Source organism: Phascolarctos cinereus, unplaced genomic scaffold, assembly GCF_003287225.1.
Source record: "Phascolarctos cinereus isolate Bilbo 61053 unplaced genomic scaffold, phaCin_HiC Scaffold_1;HRSCAF=81, whole genome shotgun sequence".
Classification (NCBI taxonomy): Eukaryota; Metazoa; Chordata; class Mammalia; order Diprotodontia; family Phascolarctidae; genus Phascolarctos; species Phascolarctos cinereus.
Genome location: NW_027555514.1, coordinates 246,220,541 through 246,247,668, shown reverse-complemented (window position 1 = coordinate 246,247,668; position 27,128 = coordinate 246,220,541). Strand labels below are relative to the sequence as shown.

The 27,128-nt window shown below is 36.3% G+C and overlaps 1 protein-coding gene across 5 annotated transcripts in view; it reads right to left on the bottom strand.

Annotated features, from left to right (window-relative positions):
• The window catches only part of SYT1 (synaptotagmin 1), a 724,221-nt gene that overhangs the window by 292,689 nt on the left and 404,404 nt on the right, over window positions 1–27,128 (bottom strand). The gene's annotated exons all lie outside the window — the stretch shown is intronic.

Here is a 27,128-nt window from a genome sequence, read left to right as displayed (position 1 = left end):
TGGGAGTTTTCCTTTCAGTCACTTCCTCTGACATTTACTATAGACAAAACTCTGCTAAATTATTAACTTGTCTTAGCGTGCATTTGTGAAGCCATTACATCTGTAGCACAGCTGACTATATATATATATACATTGAGGCACCCACAGTGCTAATAACGAGATGTGTTAAATCTAGTTTTAGTTTTTTACTTGCTTTCAAGATGTTGGGAAATATTAATTAATCCTGATGGCATTCTTGCAAAATGGAAGTTCACTTGTATCACTAAATTCCCCCCCCCCCCCAAATATAGAAATGAAGGCATGCCATTAATAGTTTAGAAAAATACACCCTGGAAATTCTGAAAGAGTATTTAATGATAAGTGACTAGAAATGAGAATTGATCCTCATGTGTAAGAGCAAGACATGGCCCAGGGTTTGAACAGGCAGTTAGGAGATGTGGAGCCTACTTTTATATGGGTTATTGTCTTACTGTGTGACTACAGATGAGTCAAGCTGTGGGACTATAATGGTGAACATGCTTTCAGGCAGGAAAAAAAATTAGTGCTGGCAAGCCTGGGCAGTAGCATCTCCACAGTTCTTGCAAGAAATGCATCTAGCATATAAATTAACTCTGCTTTATCAAGAAATATCAAGCTACCATCTGAATCAAAAGAAGAAGAAGAAGAAGTGAATTTTACAGAAGTACAAACAACCTCAATTTTGAAACTTCACATTTCTATCAGCTGAAACAATTTCAAATGTAACAGTCTTCTGGCAGAATTAAGAGATAAGAGAATTTCAAAACTAGTGAAATCTGTAGTGAAATGTCATAGCTAGTATTTTCTAGGAGAAGGAGATGACTATATTTGCACATAACTGGTTGTTTGCTATATTGTAAGTGTGCAATTTTTTTTCCCCTTATGCTTTCAGTATTGTATTTATCACCATTGAATTTCATCCTGTTTATTTCTGCCCTCTACTTGTCAAGGCTTTTTGGGAAGAAAAGTGTCATATCTCTGGCAAATATTAGAGTGAAAGAAGAAATTAGAAAAAAATACTCAAACATAAAGCATGTCTTTTACAATTCTACAAAGCTTATACTAATTTTAATTTACAAACCATGAATATATTTATTAGTATTCATTTTTAACTTCTAGGTCAAGAAGGTAGTCCTAGGTCTATGCCACGAGGCAGTGTTCTGCCATCTTTGGCATCATCATAACTGGGGTTTCCTCTCACGCTTAGCCCCAGGCAGTACTGAAATGGCCCCTAATTGGATAGAGGTTGTTTTTTACTTTCCTGAATGGGACAAGACCCCATTGATTTAAAGCTGCGGTTCCTGTTGCCTCCTACATACTGGATTGTGGACACGGCATTCAATTCATCAGTGGAAACAAGGAAATCATCGATTCAAAATTAACTTTCACCAGAAGAGTTTCGAGGAATGAGGTGGCATTAGGAGCATGTGACCCAATCTTACCAGAATTAGTAGGCAGGGATTCAAATAGTTCTTTGACCTTGACTTTGGTCTTCCTCCTTTCCTTTCAACCAAAGAGTCTGAAAATAGTCTTTTGGACTGTTCTCTACTTTTTCTTCAAACCTTGCTCTCTCCCTTTTTGAGAACTGGAGCAGTGGAGGACAAAGAAGCTCCCAATTTCTCTTCAAGCAGAAATGGATAGAGGCTACTTTTCTGACATGCGGAAGTGTTTTTATCCCCATTTCTTTCTTTCTCCCTTTCCCTCTCTCTGGGTCCGTCTTTCATTTCCTCTTCTCACTCTCTTCTTCCTCCCCTCCTCTCTCCTTACTTTCTTATTCCTTCCCTTTCCTCTTCCTCTCTCTCATATTATGATTTACCTCTGACTCATATTTTCTCTTCTTTGTCACCCCTTGGAAATACTCCTTCCATTCATTCTTTGAACACTTCATCTTTGCTGTTTATTTGGTGAGTAGAGAAGATTCTCTCTCCCTCTCCTTTACCTTCTCCTCTAGCAGGGACTGTAATCTATGCTTTGTGCCTATTTAGCTGTTCCTTAGCACTGGCAGAAACACAAGCAGTGCATTCTGTGGATGTCACTACAAGATCGCCCTTGGTTTTCAAAACTGTAAGAAGCAGAATTCCTGCTATTGTTTCAGTTTATTCAATTACTTTCCCTTCATATTTAGCAGATTCCTGCCAAAGCCCCAATGCAAACAGAATGTACCTTCAACTGTCATTTTTTTGAGGAGATTGCACATAGAAATACAACTTCCAGACAATTTTCCTCAATCATTTTTTCTATTTTTTTCTGCTTGATCAAACTGTAAACAGCTCTTACCTTGCTATCTGCTTCAGTGTTCCCATCCCTAGTCAAAACACAAGTACTCACAATGACCTATTGCAGGCTCAGCATTGTGTTAAACACTACAGAAACTGAGATAAACACTGGTCCTAATGAGTTTATGCCTTACTCGGAAAGACATGACTGGGGCCCATGAAATATTTATCGTTAGCAAATGATACAAGATGGAAAATAATTAAGCACTGAAGACTAAGTGCTTTAGGAGTTAAGAAGAGAGGATCTAGAAAAATCAAAATTCACAGGTCATCCAGGGTACTACAAACTGATTCTTTCTTTGGGCTCGTATCACACAAAGTCTCTATGTGATAAACATATATTTGATAAGATTTTCTAGTATTTTATCAGTTGTTACAGCTAATAATACATACACTTGCCTAAGAGACTATTCTGTGAAGAACTCACACAGGGCAAGGGCTCACATGTTGATCAGAAGAAGCAATACAAGGACACTCTCAAGGTCTCTCTTTAGAACTTTGGAGTTGATAGTGTGACATGGGAGACACAGGCATAGAACCACCCAGCATGGCGTGCCTTCATCAGAAAAGGTGCTGTTCTTTATGAGCAAAACAGAATTGAAGCAGCTCAAAAGAAACACGGTTTGCACAGATTTAGAGAATCCACCCCAAATGTTCACATGGACTATTTGTGCTTGACCTGTGGTGCAGCATTCTGAGCTCATACTGGCTCGATCTGCTGTAGTCAGACGCATCGTACCTTGACTCTAACACAGTGAGGTCATTTTGGACAACAACCAATCAACCGCTAATAATGTTTCTCAAGGCAATAACTCACATGCAAAGTTGACCATGGAAAGTAAAGAATCGCAAAGTTAGAGATCCTAGGAGGTCTGACTTCTAACCTCATTGTAAATCCTGCCTCCAACATGCAGGACGAGTGTTCAACCTAGTTTTCAATGTATAATACATAGTAGCAAGTAAAAAACTGAGTGCCTCAAACAAATATTTTGGAAATATCTCCCTATCCATTATGACTTCTCCCTTCCCCCTCTCCTCCTGAAGTTCTGATCTAGAAAGACATTTTTGCCCAACTGTGGATTCCTCCCACAGGAAGAATTTCCCCAATTCTGAGTCCTTATTTAGGGATCTAACCTCTACGTGCCAAATCCTGGATTAAGTTAAATCAAAGTTCTAGGGCTTTCTCTGCACTGCAAAGAAATAATGTTATGCTTCAGAATCACTTAATACTATGGATAAAAATCACATCACTTCCAAGTCAGCAGAAATACATTTTTATCTATTGACCACAAGGGACATTTCAAACTAATCTCCTATTTTTTATCAGTTGTTTTCCTCTTCTTCAAAGCATATGAAATACCAGGAGACATGTAGCTGAAAACTGAAGGGGAACCTGTTCATTTACTCTAGTGCTTGTTCAAATATGATGCACAGTACTTAGCTCCATTAATTATATATTTTGTGGAGGTAATAGTATATTATGAAATTTTAAAAGGAAATCATATTCAGATCAAGAGTAAAGTGCATAATTGACATTAAGTTAAAGCTATAGTGCCTGACCGTGGTATTCCTGTTCAGGGAGCTGAGTATTAGTGGCTGTGATGTAACATAAATAATTTCTATGAGTGAAATTGAGTCTCCTAAAATGTGACAGAAAACAATGGAATTGATTCCTTGATTTCTGGGGGATTACATTTAGAAAATATGCTTGAAAAGTATGTATTCTTAAAGGGTACTCAAGCAGCTTTTTGAGAGCAGGAAAATAATATTTCTTTAATATAAAAGTATAATTCTACAGATAAAGGAATATTTGGCTTTCACTCTACTTAATCAAACTCTGACCCTTGCCATAAACTTTCAACTCTCACTTGACAAAGATAAAATTGTGACATTTTCTTCTATATGAGGAGAATATTGTGGGCTTACACGATGAAACACTTTATTGTAATGTAAATTAAAAAAGGAGGCTTTTTATAAATGTCAAATACTTCTCTAAAGGTTCCCCTAGCAGATATCCAGTATCCAGAACAGATGCAATAATTCTATAGGCAAACATGGCAGTGTGGAAGAGGTACTGATTTGGAAGCCTGAAGACCTGGCTTTGAGGCCTAGTTTTCTACCTGGATGATCTTGGCAAGTCAACAATTTCTGAGTCTCAGTTTCTTAATCTGTAAAAGGGAAGTAATAATAATCTGTCACTACTTAACTCATGAATGGAAGGTTCTGTGCAAGCCATAAACAGTTACATAAAGACAAGAATCTAAGCTTAAATTATACTCAAACTTGGTATGGTAAAATATGAAATTATATATGTAGATACATATATAGTCACTTTATTATATACATGTATACACACACACACACACATATATACACACATACACACATACTTTCAACACCACTTGAAATTATAATCAGCAGTGAATAACACTGATAACAAAGGGAGAGTAATTGATGTCCTAATATTTTTACCTTTATCCCTGATGCCAAAGAAGACATCTTCCTGAGTTCAAATCTGGCCTCAGACACTAACTGTGTGACCCTGGGCAAATCACTTAACCCTGTTTGCCTCCTCATCTGTAAAATGGGCTGGAGAAGGAAATGACAAACCCTTCTAGTATTTTTTGCCAAGAAAACCCCCAAAATGGTCATGAACAGTCATGAAGAGTGCTGATCTGCATTGGCAGAGGGAATTATCACACCAAGAGTTCTTCGTAGCAATGAAACCACAGGTCCAGTCCAAAAACAGAAACAAAAATAAAGAGGTGATAAAGAGTACAATACAGCAAAACATTTAACTGGTTTAATAAAATGGTCATAGGTTTCAATACAAAGCATGTGTATGTGTGTGAGAGGGAGAGGGAGGGAGGGAAAGAGCGAGAGCGAGAGCGAGAGCGAGAGAGAGAGAGAGAGAGAGAGAGAGAGAGAGAGAGAGAGAGAGAGAGAGGATAAAAGTGAAAGCATCACAGGACTTTTTTCCCCCCACAATCAGGAAATTCAGAATTTTAGTTGCTATGGCAACCTCAGTCTATCCTTTCCCCCTTATGCTTTATGTCAGTTTTAAAATTATATATCCTATCCATAGATCTACAAATTGATAAGGATTTCCAAAGACATTATGGGCAATACTGTCAGATTAAGTGATAAAACTGTTTACTCCAAAATACATGAAGAGAATGATTTCTAGATTTTGGGAGGTGATTTTGTCATACTAACATTTGTAATTAAAAAGCAAAGAATGAATCAAACCAACAGAAGGAGGCTGTTAAAAATGATATTGAAAGCTCTTAATAAAGAAAATATCCTTGTGGAAAAAAGAGCAGAAATACAACCAAATAAATATATAAGTAATAAATATATAAGTGAAAATCTCCTGGTGTTGTCTGAACAGAGTGTTAGCACATGTGAGGAAGGCAACGAATGTCTCATTCTGTCCCCTTATGCTTTTCCATAACAGACAATGAACAAGTCTTTAAAAGAAAATGACCTGGCATTGAAAGCTACATTTAAAACAGCACACAGGAAACCTGAGGACCCTGAGGCAACAATGAGTCTTTAGCACCTCAAAAGTTCCCAGCAGGCCTTCAAATGTATAGTTGTACTTATGACGGCTTCCCCTATTGGAGATAGAATTCCTCTTGAAAGAGTTAGGAAGGAGCTAGAGGATTATGTAGCTTCTTGTCACTGCAGGAAGGCCCTACCTTCTGGCAAGGCTCCCAATCTAGGTTTATTCAGATGATTAAAAAAACCCAACGCTAATTTCCAAAACTTGGCACATGTGGAACACCTGGGTACTTCCCAGGCATGCTGTTCTCCCCAAAGGCCCCCAACCCCATGCACCTGGAATCCTTTCTCTGGCATAAATAGAGATCCTTGTGAATTTTACTTACTCATCTACCCACCCACAGCTAGGTTATCCGACAAAAATGAGCTAGGAGAATATTCCTTAACAGAGTGGCACCTGGGCAGTTAACTTAATAATTCCAGTTGTCTTTGCAACTTGTGACAAGATGCTATAAGGATCTGAATCCAGACTGCAACTGTTTTTACCTTTCTTTATATCCCCAGCACTCAGTAAGGTCCCTGACTGATAGCAATACTTGTCGACTGAATGAATGACTGATGTTATCACCTTTGCAGTCAACTCTGAAGGCCAGGACATCATCCTGCAGGTTCTGTCTGTTTTTAATTTTGGTTACCCAAAGATGAGCTATATTTGATAAACAAATGAACGAATGAATGAATGTTGAAGTGGTTGGACCAAGTCTGTACCTTGATCCTTTAGGCCTGACATAATTTTCTCTGTTTTCTAGGATATTTAAAATATGTGCTGTTTGAAGGTAGGGATTGTGTTTTGCTTTTTGTTTGTTTGTTTGTTTTCTATCCCCACAACTTGGCCCAGTGCTAGAACATATTAAGGACTTAATTATATGTTGGTTGACTGTTGACTAACTGGTGTTTTATAAATGAAATCCAGTTAGGGAAGCAAACATGGGATTTTCTTCCTTTTCCAGAAATGTCTTAAGGACACACCCAAAATTTGGTGAGATCTCACTGTAAGGTGGCTTATTTCATTACAACATGACCCCATGAGGAATGACTGAAAGCTAAGAGATTATTTCAAAGTATTTTGAAAGGCAAACACATTTTAATTCTAGTAGATACACTCCTGAGAATACATAAAATGAAAACATCATTTATGAAGAAGAAAGTCACTAAGGGCCAAACATTTTTTTGAATTTCAAATGAGATATCGTTAATACAAACTCCATACATTATTCCAAATAGATAAAACACAATAATAATATTCAGCAATTACAATGAACTTGATGCAAATTTCAATAAACAATTATTCATATAAAATTAAACACATGCCAAGTTAAAATTATCTTTACAGTTCTGTCATTCCATTTACTCACTCCAGGCCTGGAATTCACTAGCTCCTCATTCCCATTTTACAAAACCCTCTCTTCCTTCAAGGCTCCAGTGTCACCTCCTGCAGGAAGCTTGTCTTCTCCCTCCTTGCAGTTAGCATTTGCTTTCTCCCCAACCTATCTGGTATTTACTTAATCTTTGTTCATATGGTGTTCATGCCAGTATATCCCTTGAAGGCAATTAATGATTGCCCTCCCTTTTAAAAAAAACAAACTGTATTCCCAGGGTTTTTCATACTTCCTAACATATAGCAGGCATTTAACAATCACAGCATTGTGGACATAAAGTTGGGTATAGAGATAGAAGGGAACTTAGAGATCATCTAATCCAATCCATTCATTTTACAGACGAAGAAACTGAGGCCCAGAGAGGGGAAACAGTTTATACAAGGTCACAAAGTTTGTAACTTCCAGAGCCAGGATTCAAACTCGGGTTCTAATTCCAAAGTTTCTTCTGCACTCTGAGATTACTTCCCATTTTCTCCATATGCATCTTGCAGGTACATAGTTCTTCTGCGCATGTTGTCTCTTCCATTAGAATGTGAACTCTCTGAGGTCAGGGCACTTAGCACTGTGTTTCACATATAATAGATGCTTATTAAATGGTTGTTGATTGTTGACTGTTGCACATTGCCTACCTAAATATATGTATCAGTTGAATTGAAATTTTCCATTAGTCCTCTTTCCTCTGGGGGTATGTATGTGAAATAAAACAAACAAAAAACCTCATACACTTGGAAGTCTAAATTCCATACAAAAGAATTATAATACTATTTATTGGGAATTGAGAGAGCTTCTAGAATACATTAGGAAAGAAAGGATTACTAAAAAAATATATATGTCTAATCTTATGTATAATGATCACCTAAATTTAATATTATCTTATTAAAAATCATTTTTTTTTGGTCATGGAAACTTCCCATTAATAAAATAGGCTACAGACATCTTTAGATACTGGCATTTATTTTAGGAGACAGGCATATTAAAGGAAGCTTTTATAGGCTTTTTGCAAAGAGAGACTTTTAAGATTTCAGAAGAATGACAGGGTCAGAATCAAGATGTGGTATCTAAATAGCCTTTTCAACAACATTATGAAGGTTTCAGATGTATCTGATAGCATTTGAAAGGAGGCATGGTCAAGGTCAAGTCTTTTGTTGGGAGAAAAAATAGACATGAAATGTTGAGATGGAATTGAAATCTCCCTGGGATCAATTCCAGTCAGTATGCAGGGAGCAGACTGTATATGTAATATTAATTGAAGTTACCTGTCTTTGTACAGCAAGAAGAGAATAGATTCCTTTGGCACCTTTCCAAGAGATATAACCGAGCTAGATCAAGTCAATTGATGCAAACTCCCCCCCCCCCGTAATAGCTGTGTATAAATAATTTGAAAACTCCCGTTTTCCAGGGCTCTGCCATCACTCAGTTCTGAAATCTTGCTGTTTCTGGGAAGCAGGCAGTCAAGAGAAAATGTAAGCTTGCAATTCAAAGACCTCTTTCATCAAACTGTGTTCAAATTGCCATCACACCTACTGTCAAACAGTCATAAACAAAGCTACAAAATTGTTCTGCAGACACTTTGGATTGTGGTCAATGGGATGGTGGATGCAGTGTCCAAACAGTCAGAAATGCTATCTAAGTAACATACTTCCACGGCCAAAGCCATTGGGAATTTTTAATATGACAACATAGGATGACCTACAGATGGAATTTAGATCCTAAGTATATCAGACATGAAGTGTAAAGGGTTTTGAATGATTTATTCCTTTTCCTGTCTCCACCTTTCATCGTGTGCCAATGATTTCATCTTGGAATATGACAATGTGATTTAGCAAGATCTACAGACTTTTGAATAATGTCGAACAAGAGTTTATGATTCAATTTGCAAGAGAGAAAAACTGGCTGAAATGAAAGATCACAACTCACATTTGACTTTTTTATGGACTAAGCAGAAAACAAGATCCAGGTGATAAAATGCATATAAAGTGCTTTGCAAACTTTAAATGTGAATTGCTGTTATTAACTCTATTGTTGTTAAATGTGCTTCCTTGGTCTTTCCTGATATACCATTTTTTGGGGGGTGCTATTTCTATGCTCTCCCTGATTCTCCTTGGGTTTGAGAGTAGACTTTCAGTAAAGGTATACTACTTCTCATCAGGGGCTGCATCTTTCCCAATCTTGTAAATTACAGTCTAGTTCAATGCCCTGCACCCCATGGTGCCTGATAAATATGAATTGAACTGATTTAGAAGTGCTTTAGAAATACAAGAAAATTACTCTGGTGATTGCCTTCATCTAATTTCCAAGGACTTGAAAGGTACAGGTAGGCCTCCCAATTTTGTACATTTTATTCAAATTGAATGCTCCACCTTCTAATGTACCCATCATTCATCCAACTGTGAGGCTGAGCCAGCGTGAGTCAGTGAGGTCATCCATCCTGTGCCTCTAGCTGTAAGGATTTCAAGAACAATTCCAGAGGGAAAGAAATAGGAGCACTTGACAGACAGGCACCCTCCTGGGTAGCATCATGTCCACCTGTGTCCTGTCAGGAACTCCTCAGTCCACTGATCCTAAGATCCTCCTAGAGAGTAATTCCTTCCACTTATGTCCATTTGACTGGAGGTCAAGAATTCAGAAGGCAAAGCTAGAAGATTTTAAGGTTTTTTTTTTAAAGGATCAGCTCACTAGCCAGCTCACTAGTAACTGGAGAACAGAGGGTAATGCACAAGCATATAGGTTTTTACACAGCTTTAGGGGAAAAAAAACTTATCAGGTGAAACTGCTCAGTCACTTTTCTAATTTCAAAGGTAGAGTAGGGACAATGTGTTAGGTGATTCCAGGTCTGGGGGAGGAAGAATGTTTTAACTTTGAAGTACCCCTGGTGTCACCCAAGATCAGGCTTGTTTGGGTAAGGCTGCTTCCTTTAGTTAATCTTACTAGACTACATCCTGAGAGGTTACTTAGGTCTGTAGTTAATCTCATTAGAATATCTAGGTTGGACCAGAATGGAGACCTCCCTTTTGAAATAGAATCAACGTCACTCTGCAGGCTCCAGTTCTTTGACCTCCAAGGTCAACTTTCTGGGAAGATGGTGTCCCCAAACTCACAGTACTTAGGTTCCGCACCTTTTCTCAACACTTTCATCCCAGTGTGCACCAAAATGAACAATATCAAGAGATCAGTATTCTTGCTCACTAACACAGAGTCAGGAACATTTGGGTTCAATTCTCACCTATGACACATGGTAACTGTGTGGCTAGGAACAAATCATGGAACTTGGTGTCTCTGACAACTCTCCAAGATTATAGATTGGTGATTCATATAGACCTGAAGTTCCTTATGTTGCTGAAATACCCTATCTAGACCAAATAAGGATACTGCATGGTAAGAAGAGTTTTTCCAAAAAAAAAGTCATTGAGGTATCTTTAAAAATAATTTAGAGGGCAACAACATAAGGAAGGCCAGAATGACATTGGAAAAGCACCAGAGTTTTGAAAGCTACTGGATGAACTTATGAAAAGCTAAGTGTACCTAACGTAGATCTGCAGTTCTTCTTTTCCTGTTCTACTATACGTGTGTGTGTATGTACACACACACACACACATACACACACATATATACATATATATACATATATACACACATATACATATATATACATATATACGCATATATACATATATACGTATGTATGCATATATATGTATATATACATATATATACATATATACATATATATATACATATATACATATATACATATATACATATATACATATATATATATACACACACATATACACATTTTATTTGGCATTCAGAATAAAAATACATTAAAAAATAAAATTGCAAAAAATGTCTCCTTAGTTTACCTTACACTCTAACAAATACTGCTCAGGCATACCTCTAGAACCTTTAGTTAAGGACATCTTTTCCAGGATATTTCATTGTAACACTATATGACACTTTAACACTAACATTAAAAGATAATCAAACAATACGCCATGTTCCCCCATACATACGTGCCTTTGTACAGGCTGGAATATATGCCCTCTCTGTCCCTGCATCTTAGAATTCCTAGCTACCTTCAAGGCTAAACCTCGGTGCCAGCTTTTTCTTCTTCATCATCAATCAATCAACCAATCTGTAAACATTTATTAATTGCTTACTGTGTGCCAGGCACTGTGCTATTCACTGGGGATACAAAAAGACAGTCAGTCCCTGCTTTTATGCATCTTAAAATAATCATCCCTGTAAGTGCCTCCTCCCATCAAAATTATCCTCTGCTTCATAGTTTGTGTCTATATTATGGTGGTCTAGGTGCCCTGGAAATCTTTGAGATCTCTACAGAGTCTGTGAGGGAAAAAACAATTCACAATAATAATGAACACATTTTTGATTTTGAATATGGTAAATACTGATAGGTATAAAACAAAAGTTCTTTTGGGGTCTCAACAACTTTTAAGAATGTAAAGGGGTCTTGAAATAAAAACAAAATTATTTTGATAACCACTGCCCTAGACCAATGTAAATTCTTTTGGGGCATTTTCATTTTTGCTTTGCATCTGCAGAGCCCAGCACTGTGCCTGGCACACAGAAGTTCCTTGATACACTTTGACTGAATTGCTTAAGTAAATTATAAAAGGGGTCACATCCATGAACTGGCATTTTCCATTCCCCTCATGACCCCTGACGGGACTTGAAGTCCAGTCACTATTGCCTACAACAAGACAGCAATTTTAAAGTCATTTTTAACTTACCACTTTGAAGTAAAAGTTCCCTTTAATATTTTTCTTTTTGAAGTTTGACCTTTTTTTTTTTTAAATCATGAAGGGACATACTGGGGTCATTGATAAGAGCTGCATTTGGAATTCCATTGCTTAATTCATTAGTATTTTAAAAAAGCTCACAGGCAAGTTTTTTTTCTTATTACCTCAAATAATCCATTTTTACAAACCTAGGTTCAATAATTTGAGATTTAAAACCCTCCAAATAAAACACTAAGCTTGGTCAAGTGACTGGTCTTGAATTGGCCAAACTTTTTCTTTGTAAACATGATGTCTATTTTTCATTCATTTGAAGCAGGGATAGGGATTTTGACTGCATCTCTGATTTTATTGAAATAGCAGATTCTTGGGTGAGGAATCTGCCTCAATCAGTCAGCATCTCTTCTGCAGGTTATACTGTTGTTTATCCTTTTTTTTTTTGAAGAGACTCATAGAGTTAACCAGGGCACTGAGAGGTTAGAGGACTCACCCTGGTTCACTCAGCCAGGATGTTCAAGAAATGAGAGTTGAACCCAGGTATCCACGACTTTGAGTCTAGATTTCTAGCCATTATACCATCCTATTTCTGTCTATCCAGAATGATATTCATTCATTCTCCAACTATCATCTAACAAACATTTATTAAGCCCTTACTATTTGCTACTAACACATAGAATAAAATTAATTCAAATGATTTCCTTGTGGAAGAGCTATCCAATAACCCCTTCCATCCTCCTGAGCTATGTACCGTCTTCAATTTATAGAAAAGTGACAGAGAAGGCAAATGGTTCAATTAAATAGCTTATCATGGGCCAGTACAGGAACACCAGATGCCTTTAACCTACTGGGTTATGAGCTTACTGGACATGATTGTTTCACTATTAAAAAAAATCTGTTTAAACTTAAGTGAATTACTTTTACTTCTCTCAGCACCCTCACCAATTTGTTAATGTGAAATATTTTCCTTTAATGGAGATAGCAGCAGTGACTAAATCTAAGTTCATTAAATCTGATTGGCTTAGAAGAAATTTGTGTCAGGGCTTGCTAACACAAAGTCAATTTTAAAAATCAGACACCAGCCCTTTCATTAAGAGAAAGATTGATAAGATGAATAAATATGAGTGTTGATTTCAATCAATCAAAAGAAAACTGTATGTTAGAGAATATGAAAGTGAGAAAATGTCAGAGTCTATAACTAATACATTCTATCCACTTATCTGAGGTTCTACCCATTTTTGTAATGAAATGCATTTGTCATTTATCAGAAGAGAGGAAAAATGGACAGGTTGGGTCAAACTCTTGTAGTCCTTTAAAATGTATTGAGTTCAAAAGCAAATTTGTAAAAGCCACAAAATTCAATTTTTTTTTTTTATGCTGAAGGTTGTGGAAGTGATGGAAACCATTCATCATTCTCTGTGAATGCAGACAAAGGTCCTGTCTAACACCTCTATAAGCCTAAAACACTAACTGCCCCCCAATAAAATGTCATCAAAAGAGTTTGCAGATTTGAGTGAGAAATTGGTTAGTTTTTCAAATTTGTGTAAGCTCAGTATTACTGCCACTTGGCTTTGGAAAGATTTTTTTCTTGTAGAGAAGGGAGAAAAATCAACAAATAATAAGAAAGTTCCTTACAAACAATGGACTTATAAGTGATTTATTATAGCAGCAAAAAGCATCAAAATTTTGAACTCAAGGCCTTGGGTTCTAGTTCTACTTCCTTTCCTTTGTATCTTTTTACATGTCATATCCCGTCCACCTTTTTATTCTCCTTCATTTTGTTTCTAGTGCTAAGGTGCCATTAAGGTGCCACATAGATATATCAATGTGCTTTTAGACACTATATTAATCATTTTGCTAAATTGCCTCTGAGTTCAAACCCTGCCTCACAGACTAGCTGTGTGACCCTGGGCAAGTCACTTAACCCTGTTTGCCTCAGTTTCCTGACCTGTAAAATGAGCTAGAGAAGGAACTACCAAACCACTCCATTATCTTTGCCAAGAAAATCCCAAAAGGGGGTCACAAAGACTCAGACATGAGTAAAAAAAAATCACTGAACTATAACAATAAACTGCCTCTTTACAACTAGAAATATAAAGGCAGACTTAATTTTGTTCAACTCCATTCAAACTAACTGTGTTCCTGAGGGTAACGTAGCAGTTTCTACTTAGAGAAATAGATTCTTTTAACTGCTTTCTGATAGTTAACATTTAGTTTAGTATGCTCGAATATGCCAAAGGTTTTGGGTCTTATCAGTAATAATAATAATAACTACCATAAAGAAATAGATCTGTTTAACTACTTTTTGATAAAATAATAATTCACTTTGGAATACTAACTATGCCAATGGTTTTGGAACTTATAAATAATGGTAATAAACATGCACATGTGTATACAATGCTTTTAAGTTTACAAAGTACCTTATAAGTATTATGTCATTTTATCTTATATTATCATCATATTATATTATTATCTCACAACAAGCCTGGAAGATAGTAGCTATCATTATTTGTATTTTACAGATGAGGAAACTGAGGCAGACTGTAGTTAAATGACCTGCCCAGAATCACACAGCTAGTAAAAGATTTAAATTCAGTCTCCCTGACTCTGGGTCTTATCATTTCTACTTCCCCAGCCAGCTATCTCTTAAGATCATTAAGGTCAGTCTTCCATCTAATCATGTAGATTATAATCCACTCATGCTTGCTCACCATGCAGAATACAATATAAAAGAAATTAATATAAAATATTAATATATAATATAGTAATATAAAAATACAAAAGAAAAGAAATTTATAAGTAGAAGGCAAGTTATCCAGTTAACAATGATACCAGTTTGTGCTACTTTGCTTGCTCTTTCCAATAGAGGATAGAAAAATAGACAAAGCACAGAGTCAAGTCACCACAAGAGACTTCTGTGGTTTGGAGCCTGGAAAAGATACCCTGTTTACTATTGTTATGTCATTTAAATCTGTTAAACCTTTGGAGGTTCTCCTCGGCCCTCCTTTTCTTTGAACTCCTTGATTCTTTCACTCACTCTTCCTTCAAATACAGAAGAAAAAGATCCAAGTCAACCAATTCTACAAATGCTTGTTAGGAAGGAAGGAAGAAAGAAAGAAAGGAAGGAAGGAAGGAAGGAAGGAAGGAAGATAAGAAGGAAGAAAGGAAGGAAGGAAAGAAGGAAGGAAAGAAGGAAGGAAAGAAAGAAAGAGAAACAAAGAAAGAAAAGAAAGAAAAATTGAGAGACTTTGCTCTAATAACTGTAAGGTATTCCTAAGTCAATAAGCCAGACAATGCTTTTATACATTAAAAAGCAGATGCTAGTGATAAGCAGAGGTAAAGTTGTAGATTTGTCTTTTTAAAGTATGTTTCTATGACTCCCAACTGTCAAAGTAAAGATATTTCATGAGGGGGGCAAAGTCCTATTTGAGATTAGTTTTAGCAAACATTTAAGCTTGTCTTTCCTTCAGAATTCATTTTTTAAAAATGCAATAAATTTTTTATTATTTTTCTGTATTCTAATCCCTCATTGTGTCTGAATCAAGTCGCAAACTGGAACAAATGAGATAGAAAAATTTTTGAGAAATTAAAAATATATTTTGAATGTCAATTTCCTATTCAGTTTTGGTTTTCTCTGTTTTGCTGGAGTTACAAAAAAGGAATCACAGAATCTGAGAGTTGGCATGACTGTTACAGGTCATAGTATTATAGATTTAAAGCTGAAAGGGACTGAAGAGGTCATTAAGTCAAACTGTCTCATCTTATAGAAAAGAAAAAAAAACTGAATTACAGAGAGATGGGGAATGACCCAAGCTTGTACAGGTAATGGAGGGCAAGATTCAAACACAGGTTCTCTTATTCCAAATCCAGCATTCTTTCCAATGAATAACATGGAAGTTATAAAGCCAAGCCTCCCATAGGAATCCTTTAGGCAAGAGCCTTAATAAGAATCATGCACCTAGCTTCCATTTGAAAACAGTTATTGGAAGTGCCCGACTTTGCAACACTAGCTTATCTCACTTTTGAAGAGTTATAATTGTTAGAAAATTATTCCTTAGATTGAACTGAACTCTACTTCACTTCCACCCACAGGTTCTAATTTTGCCCTCCAGATTTGCACAGAAAAATGAACCTAATCCTTGTCTAAATGATAGGTCTTCAAACATTTGAAGATAGCTGTCTTGGATTCTCATAATTTTTCTAGGCTAAATATTCATGTGCCTTCAACTTTTCTCCATATGAAATTTTTTTTTTTTGGATGCTGACCATCTCATACTATCTCCTTTGCATAAGCTTCAGTTTGCCAATTTACAAAATGAATACTCCATTATAGATGTAATTTGACCATTGCAGAAAAGAGTATAACCTCTCAATTTCTTTCTTTCTCTCTCTTTCTTTCTCTTTCTTTCTTTCTTTCTTTCTTTCTTTCTTTCTTTCTTTCTTTCTTTCTTTCTTTCTTTCTTTCTTTCTTTCTTTTTCTTTCTCTCTCTCTCTCTTTCTTTCTTTCTTTCTCTCTTTCTCTCTTTCTTTTTCTTTCTCTCCTTCTCCCTCCCTCCTTCCTTCCTTCCTTCCTTCCTTCCTTCCTTCCTTCCTTCCTTCCTTCCTTCCTTCCTTCCTTCCTTCCTTCCTTCCTTCCTTCCTTCCTTCCTTCCTTCCTTCCTTCCAATAAGGCTTATGTCAAGAGTTTTGTGTATACCCCATTTTCCCTACTTTTTTTTGGAGGGGGGGCACTAGGGTCACTGGGGATATAAATCGTATTTATCCTAAGATTATAATTATAGATTTACATCTGGGAGAGATCCCTCAGAGACCATTTAATTCAACCCTCTCATTTTACAGCTGAGGAAGTAGGGTTTCCAGGTCTCACACAAGTCAATCATCATCAAAAGTAGGATTCAAACCCATTTCTATTATATTACACTGCCTCTCCACCAATACCACAGTAAGCTGATTGAGTTCCTTTCTCATAATAATTAGTCTTATTAATAGGAATGAAAGAGATGAAAAAACCATGGCACCTTCTTTCCTTTTGGTCACCGTTGTCATTCACACTAACAACCTGTTTTCCCAAAGCTTTATTTCCTGTATTTATATTCCCTTGATATTTATTTCTGACAACAGAGGACTGTTAGATTAGTAGACAATGCACACACACACACACACACACAAACACACACACATATACATACAGACCCACAAACACAAACAACTCATATAAAAATTAATGTTCAAAAGATTTAGGCATGAAATTCTAATATACTTCAGAGAGAGCTCTTGCTGTTCCAAAATAATTTTAGTGTAATTCTACAACTAAAGGAAACATTTATATCAATAAATTCCTTGTTTTGTGTGTATTGCATAAAATCAATTTATATTCACATATTTGGCTATTGCAAAGTCAATGCCTTTCTGAGAGCCTGGAGACAAAGATACCATGGAGATTAACTGTGAAACATTTTGCTTTATGAAGCACAACAAAACAAATCAACAAAACAAGAAAATAAAACAACTGACATTTTCACTTTGGTAGCTATGGGTCACTTTTCAATTCTCAACTTTCTCTGTTTTTGCAATTGACATATATATATATATATATATACACACACACACACACACATATATATATATATATATATATATATATATATATATTTGGTCTGCTTCTAAAGTGCTTATTTGTGAATGAAAATGATTAATAAAAATTAATTAGAACACAAAAGGTGAGGTTGAATTAGATATCTAGTATAAAGAGCCAAGAATCATAATTTATTTTACTTGAAGTTAATTATTCAAATTAACTCTCAAAATGGAACTTTAAAAGCACCTCTTTGTGAAAATTTTGTAGACAGTTTACGGTTATGACTACTTGTAGAATTTTCCCTGGTTTGTCCAAGATAGAAAGTGAATAATTGGAAATGAACTTCAGATTTAACTGAATTGTGGTGATGTTCTGGAGGGCTGTGGGTCCAAACAATGATGAATCTGTTGTTGCAGGATCAGGGTTCGAATCTCAGATCTGACACAATATTTGAATGCAAGCTTTTTGAAGGCAGGGACTATCTTTTGCCTTTCTTTCTGTCTCTAGCATTTAGCTTAGTGCCTGGCACCTTAATAAAAGGTAGTTGACTAGTTGACTGCCCCTTGCTACTGATATGACCTTTGGTAAGACACTCCGATGATTAAGTAGTCTTCAATTTCCTCATATGTAAAATGAGAGATTGGACTAAATGACCTCTAAGGTTCATTCTAGCTCTATGATCTTATGAAGCATTTACATTCCTTGTTTCTTAAATTTTCTCTTTATAATGTGGTAGTACCAATGGAGCACCAATCACAAAGTTATTTGTTCAATAGAAATACTTCCTTCTTAAAGGTAGTGAATCATAATATCATAGAAGTACATGTGGGTGGGAGCTCTGGAATCCATGTAGTACAACCTCTTTGTTTTACAGATTATGAAACTAAGACCCAGTGAGATTAAATGATCTGTCTAAGTAAATATGAGGGGTAGGATTTGAACCCAAGTCTTCTGACTTCAGAGTGAGCACTTACTCTCTTTTAAAAATATACTTTCTTCTTAGGACTACTGGAGAGAATTAGGAGGACAGGCACACTAATGTGCTGTTGATGGAGCCAACCATTCTGGAAAGCAATTTTTAGCTATATTCTACACTCCTTTTTTTTTTCTTTTCTAGGCAACTGGGGTTAAGTGACTTGCCCAGAGTCACACAACTAGCGAGTGTTATTTGTCTGAGGCTGGATTTGAACTCAGGTCCTCCTGACTCCAGGGCTGGTGCTCTATCCACTGCTCCACCTAGCTACCCCTAGCTATATTCTAAAAGACATGAATAAAGTGTGTAGAGTCAGAGGGTATCTCTGTCTCAGTCATATCATAATGAGGCTTATGCACCAAAGAGATCAAAGAAAGAGAGAAAGGATCCATATGTCCATAGTTATTTGTAGCATCATTTTTTGTTGTAGCAAAGAATTGGAAACAAAGTGTGCACCCATCAGTGTGAGAATGACTGAACAAAATATGGTACACATCACATAATGGAATATTAATGAAAAGACAGATTCAGAGAAACCTGGGAGGACTTATATGAACTGATGCAAAGTGAAGTGAGTAAAACTAGGAGAATAATTTATGTAATCACTGCTACACCTGTGTAAAGATAAACATGATCAAAGACTTAAGAACTATGCTCAGTGAAGAATGACTAATCACAATTTCATATGATGACTCATGCTTTCCACTTCTTGGCAGACCCAGATTGGACTAGAGGTAGAGAATAAGACAGTTATTTTCAGAATGGCCTATGTAAAGATTTGTATTATATTACTTTGATTTTTTTTACAAGTTACAGATTTTAATTTTAAAGGGATAGTTGGGGCATTAGGGACGTGCTGGCATGTGTGGGTAGAGAGAATTTCCACATCTGAGAGTTCCCTGTGCCAATGAGATCACAGATTTGATCCATATCATTCTCTCTGTTATTGACTGGATATCCTCTTGGCAGAATTCAGAAATAGTTTGTTTCATTTTTTCCCTCATTTTTGTCTTTCCCCCTGCCTTCCTATTCATTTCAACATTCTTGAATATTATCTTGTCTTTACCATTTTAAATTCAATAATCACATATGCTTTTTTCCTTTCCTCCTTTCTCTTTTCCTTTCTCTGGACTAATTAGCGAATGCTGATTCTCTGCAGTAGAGAGAAGCCTGGTCAGATACCTAAGGGATTACCAGCAACCAAGACCCCTGAGTTCATGTATGGCTAAAGGAGTCATTCTTGCTTGACCCTGGGATGGTCTCTAGAGTTAGTCAGGGACATATATCCCATTACATTTTCACTCCATATTGCTGGATATATATATATATATATATATATATATATATATATATATATATATATACATATACATATACATATATATATATACGTATATATATGTATATATATATACGTATATATACATATATATATATATACATACACACACACACACACATATATATATATATATATATAATAGGTACATGGTTCACTTCATTATTAAGAAAATTATTATAGCAACTCACATTTATAGCACACTTTATGGTTTACAAAGTATTCCCTTTGCAAAAAAAGTCTGGTGGGGAAGGTGAACAAGTATTATTGTCCCTATTTGATAGATGAGGAAACTGAGAAGTTACTATTAAAAATGCTTAACTTAATGATAAAAGGCAATTGTTTTGCTTTCAACATTGCTTTGTTTTGTTTGCATTAAAGCCTAGAAGAGACCATGACTTGAAAACATGTGTGTGTATATACACATACATACATTATGTATGAAACAAGAATTTATCAATCATCTAATTCTGCTGCTTCTTTGAAAATCCTTCGTAAAATCCCTTCATTCAGATTATTTTTCTAGGGGACTGGGGAGGAATAGTTCTTAAGACTTTTAAGTATTCTGATTTCCTCAGTACTGTGATACATTTTAGACTCTTCCAAAATATTTTTTTTAAAAAAGGAGCTAGATGAACATTCAATAATTCTAAAATGTACAGGTCTTTTTTTATTAGCGTCATGCCCTAATATTAATTACAAGCCACAAATATACCAAGGCTTCCAAGATCTCATCAATACGGCTATTCATTAGAATGATACAGGTCACAACTCATCTAAGATTGCCCATTCTGTGAGTCCTCCCATGGTAGGGCTGGGATCCACAGGGTCACAGACTGTCCTTCCAAGGGAACTATCTTGGTGTCTATGACCCTGTTTGCATGCAAATGAAATGTGTAAGTTGTCTATCAGGTGACCTTTGCACATTAGTTGCAAACTTAGAATGTGCAAAGTGTCGTGCTTGTGAGTGGTAGCGATGATAACAACAACAGCTGACTTTATAGCCTATTAAAGTCTATGAAGGGCTATGCATAGCTCTCTCATTTGATACCCACAACAACCCAGTGAGGTCGGTGCTATTATTATTGCTATTTTACAGATGAGGAAACTGAGGCACAGAGGGGTTAAATGGCTGGACCAGGATTAAATAGTTTAGTGTTAGATGTAGGATTTGAATATGGCTTCCTGCTTCCAAAAGTAGTGCAGATGAACAAAACAGGTTGTTGGTTTTTTGTTATCTTATTATTAAGGAAATTCAAATTTACATTTGGATTTAGCATCAGAATATAAGCACAGATCCACTAAATATCAAAATTCAGTGGTATCATTTGTTCCCAATTGTACAGCTGTTATATCTGAGCTTCGGTTTCCTCAATAACATTAGTGGATGGGACTAGATGTTTTTAAAGTTTTATTCTAGGTCTCCAACAATGTGACAAGAGGGCTTGTTTTTACCTTCCTGAAGTTATCTTTTGGACCCTCAAGGAAGTGAACAGGTTGCACAGAATGGTTGAGTCCCCAGAGCATTTCCAGTGTGTGGATCGTGCCTTTGTTTTAGAGTGGGGAGTCACGGAGCTTCACATTCTAAATTAATGAGCAATATTGAGGTTTGCAGGAACGTTTCTGCCCCATCATGTCAAAGCCGAAATCAGCAGCCTTCCAAAACCATGAACTCAACTTGACTAGTTGTGACAGCCTATTTATTAATTGCTGCCAAACTCTAATTGTTACTGCATTAATATCACCTCTCCAAAAAAGAGGGGCATCCAGGAAGCATCAGCCTCTAAAATGTTGACTTTAAAGTTATTGCTTTAAGTTTAATCACAGCTCTTATGGTTTTCTTAGCATTCGAAGTCAATTTCTGTCTCCAAGCAAAAATAAATAATGGAAATGAAAGCTAGTTGCTCCTTAATTGATTGATTTTCCTACCTCCTGTTGTGGGTGCAATGCATGTCATCTAGGCTGGATGTAGTATTCTATGCACGTCAGGAGAGAATATCAATCAACCAAAGAACAATTAGTTTTGATATGTAACATTTTTTTCTGATGAAAATGAAAATAGCCTTATTTAAAATGGTAAAAAGAAGTATTCAACAAAGAATCACATAATTTCAGAGCCAGAAGGGACCTCAGTAGCCATCTAGTTTCAAGCCATATTCAAAATAAATTCGTAATGGAAATGCGTTTACATGATTGTACATTTATCACTTATGTCAAATTGTTTACTCTCTTAAGGAGGAGGAAAATTTGGAACTCAAAATTAAAAAAAAATGAACGTTAAAATTATCTTTACATGTAATCAGAAAAAATAAAATATTATTTAAGAAATAAATTCTTAGTAGAAATAAGTTGTCATCCAGTCTCTATTTGAAGACATCCATAGGGAATCCACCCTTAATTCGTTAGCTCATTCACTCATTTAAAAACATTTCTATTAAGCACTTCTTATGTGCAAAACTCTGTAGTGCATGCAGGGATACCAAGACTTCATTGTTGTCATTATCTATCATCCACTACTGCACTGTATTACATTCTCTCCCTCCCTCTAGTTCAATTCTCCCCTGCAACCAATATATACTAAACAAAACCCAACAAAGGGAAAGAGTCAGCAGCGTGTGCCTAAATGTACACCTGGAGCCCTGAGAAGAGAGGTTTATTTCTTTTTCACTTCTTTGCTGTCAACATTGGTCATTTCATTGATCTGATTGCATTATGTTGTTTTCCTTTGTACAATAATTTTGGTCATTGTGTGTGTGCGTGTGTGTGCATTCGCACACATATGTATTTCTCTCTCTCTCTCTCTCTCTCTCTCTCTCTCTCTCTCTCTCTCTCTCTCTCTCTCTCTCTCTCCCTCCCTCTCTCCCTCTCTCTCTCTTCCCCCTCATCCCTTTTTCTATCTCTGTCTTTTTCTTTACCTCTAGCTCTCTCTATCTCCAACCCTATCTCTACATCTATGCAGTTCTAGTATTCTCCTATTTCTATTTCCTTCGGCCCTTTATCAGTTCAAATAAGTCTTCTCAAGTTCATCTCAATTCCTCATATTCATATTTTCCCATGGTGCAATTATAATTCATTTCATTCTTATACCATGATTTGCTCAGTCATTTGCCAACTGATAGGTATTCACTTTGTTTCCAATTCTTTGCTCTTACAAAAAGTGTTGTAAACTCTTTTCACCTCAAGGGCATAACATCCTATTCTGACGTCTTTGCCATGCAAAGAAATCCATTCTTTGTAGATTTTTTTCAGATGTTTCCAAAATTAAAGAAAATTCTACAAAAATTTTCTTTCCTGGAGGCAGAATGATTTGACAATAGGCTTTATATTCTTCTATTATGAAAACATCTAGTCAACTCTATGCTATCTATGCAAATAGAGCATCACTTAGACAGAAGGATAGTGTGATATAATAGAAAAAACTTGGGGGCTCTTTACGACGTAGCTGGCTGTTTACCTTGGGTAATTTATCCACCTTTCCCAAGGCATAGTTTCCTCTAATTAGGGATTAGAATGCTGCAGCTATATACTTCATTAGGGTGTTGTAAGGCTCAAAAACACATATGCATATACTTACTGAATGATTTACAGCAAGTCGAACACGTTGAACCTCAGCTTCTTCATCTGTAAAATGGGGATAAGAATAGTTGCCATCTCTACCTTATAGGGTGGTTGTGAAGAGCATAAAAGACGATGGCTGTGACAGAATATAAAATGCTGTATACATTAAAGCTAGTATGATTTGATGAAAGAAATCCACAGAGTGTAGTTAAAGATAGAAATATTTGGTTAAGATTCTCTCCTAAAGCTGGTAAGAAGAAGCTGGTAAAAATTTGAGTCGTGACTCTTTGATCACTATTCCAGTTGGTTGGAGATGCCAGTAAGGCCAGGCTTAGTAGATAATTATATAACCGATAAAATTTGTGCTCAAGTGTCCCTTTAATCTATCTTCTCCCTCTACTCCCAAACTGACGAGTTTTATCAACTCTACCTCATCCCATCATACTCACTTTGTCACCACCCTGGTTCTGATTATTCTTATTCTTCACAAAGACTACTGAAAAATTATCTCCTGACTGGAATCTCTTCCTCTTATCTCTTCCCCTCTTCAATTCATCATTCACTGAGCTGTCAGAATAATCTTTCTGATGCCAGGTGACACTGTCACTCCACTGTTGAAAAGTCTGCAATGGCTCTTTACTGCCCTCCAGAGACTGGTTATGACCAACCTTCCCAATCTTATTTCATAAGGTTCCTCTTTTCACATTATGGATTGCTGTTAAAGACTACAAAGCTTTAAGGGGGAGAAGAAGAGGGAGGGTTAAGGAGAGCTTGAAAGTCACTACAAAACTCTCTGTTTGGTTGCACATTTTTCCCCCCCGTGACCTGAGCACATCAGAATTATGATTTAGAACTCTGAGATCACCTAGCCCCCTTCCCTCATTTTATAAATGCACAACACAAAGCTTTGAGTAAGTCCCTTGGCTCTCAGCTTTCTCAGATCTTACCAAGTCATTCCCCTGTGTAAGAAGATGCAGACATTCCTTACTCCCTGCAGGACAAAATAAACTCCTCCTTCGACCATTTAAAGCCCTTTAAATCTTATTCCAACCCAGGCTCATTATACATTACTCCCCTTCATTTACTATCCATACATTCCAGCTAACCTGTCCTATTTCAAGGTCTCTGTATATGCCATTATCTCTTATCTCTGTCTTTGTACATTTTCCTTGAAATGTGCTCTCTCCTGAATTCCGTCTCTTGAAACCCTAACTGCCTATAAGACCAATCTCATGTGACTTCTACACAAGGTCTGTTTGAATCTTTTCTCCCCTCAATTCCCTTTTTTAAATATCTCTGTACATGTTGTTTCCCCTCAGTAGAATATAAACTCCTGGAGGGCAAGGTTTTTCATTTTTTTTTCTTTGTGTCATGAACACCAAGCATACATAGTATCTATCTAGCATGTAGTAGGTACTTAATAATCACTGGCCGAGTTAAATTAAATAATGCTGCGTATTACAGTCATCTGTGTTTGTATCTTATGTCCCTAATAGACTGTACATTCCATGACACCAGGGATCATGTCTAATTTAAACCTGTCCAGTGGCACATTATTTATCTTTCCCAGCATGTCCCTCAAAGTTTTGCCCATAATAAGCACTTAATTAATTTTCTTTCTTTCTGAATGAAAAAAGCACACTAGGTTTGGAATATGAGGACTTGAGTTTGAATTCTTTCTTGCCTACTTGATAAACTCTCTGGGCCTCAGTTTTTTCATCTGGAAAAGAGGAGGTTTGGCTAGCTAGGTGATGCCAATGTGCTCTTTCCACTCTAAAATCTGGAATACCTATGACTCTATAAAACAGACACACACACACATATAGGTGTTTTATGCACACACACACACACACATAAGTATAAAAACCTCCCCACCTCCTCTCAACACTTATAAATCTACATAAGAGGCAACAAGTTATAATGAGGAGAGAACCTATCCTCGAGTTTAGGAATTGTGGGATTGAGCCTTAGTTACATGACTGGGCAAATCTCTTGAACTCTCAGAGGATTAGTTATCTGTACATTGGAGATAATATACTTACACTGCATATACTGGATAGAAAGAATGGCAGGCATTGAAATCTCAAATACCTGTGCTCAAGTCTTACCTTTAACACATACCGCTTGTGTGATTCTGAACAAACGGCTTGACTTAGTGCACTAGTCAACTTTCTAAGTTGACCAGCTGGAGCAGCGACCAAAGAGTCATGAGTCAAATTTTCTTCTTCTTACTGCCTTTAGGAGAGAATCTTCAACCAAACACTTCTATCTTTAACTACATCCTGTGGATTTCTTTCATCAAATCATGCTAGCCTTAGTGTACGCAGCACTTGAGATTTTGTTAGAGCCATTATCTGTTACTCTCTTTACAACCACCCTATAAGGCAGAGATGGCAGCTATTCTTATCCCCATTACTTAGAAACTCTAAGCCACAGATTAGGGGCCGCTCTATACCAATGGAGGGATTTTCCTCACCAGGAGTTCCCTAAATCAATTAAATGCCAGACTTGGCACAAAACCCCTAAAAATACTGTATGCTACTTCTACCTCCTAGGATTAGAGTGAAGAAAAGGCTTTGGATACAGCAAATGCTATAAAATGTTGGAGATGGTGAATTTACTTTCACTTGTTTATATTTTCATTTTCAGAAAGTGAATCTAGTAAGATTGAAATTGTTTTCACTTTCATTTTTTTCATTTTCCACATTTTCATTTTCAAATTCCTTGAAATCTGAAAAGAACAGAATTATAGACAAGGACAGAAAAAAAATGAAAAAAGAATGACAGATGCCCCAAATTGCCCATTGAGAATTTTCATTTCCACAAGCAGTTGTATACTAGCTGATGAAATCAGATTAGACAAGTTATACCAAGTAAAGGCAAGGATTTCAGGCTAAAACAAAGAATGAGCCCATTGAGAATAACATTCTATTTCAAAGACTGTGCCCTTGCAATGGATAAAAAATCCCAATAAGTATGCAAAATGGACTTATTTAATGACATAGATTGCCTCACCTCTTTGTGTTTTAATCAGGGCCTCAAGGTTAACTGAGTTTGCTTGATTAAAGTTGAGCAAAGTAGCTTATTGAAATGCCAATTTTACCTGTATCATAACAGCAGTAAATCCACCCAGACTGGATTCTACTGGCAACTTGACCTCTTCATTTAAAACTTACAGAGCAGCTAAGGATTGATTCTGTCATCTCTGCACATCAAAGGAGCCTCACAGGGGTGGCAGTGATCATAAACTCAAAGGATTAACTAAGAAAGGGCTATTCATCAGTGCTATATACAAAGTAAAGAGAATTTCAATGAACAGGAGTCTTAAAAAATTATTCAACCAAACAAACATGCAAATGTATTGCTTATTTCAAAAGCTGTTTTTTTTTCATGTCTTATCTGTTAACAAGAATTTAATCATCCCATAAGTCAAAGGTTCTTAACCTGAGATCCCCCAGAGAGTCCATGAATAGGTTTCAGGGGGTGGGTGAACTTAGAAGAAAAAATTAGGAAATCAGGGAAAGCAGGAAAAATTACATCTTTATTTCTATTACTTTCTAAGGGAAATTTGGCATTTGCTTCGATTGTAAAATTTGTTTTAGAAAATTATTTAAAATTAATTAAAATTAATTTTAAAATAAAAATAATTTTAAAAAATATTCTAAGAAGGGGGCCATGTATTGCATCTG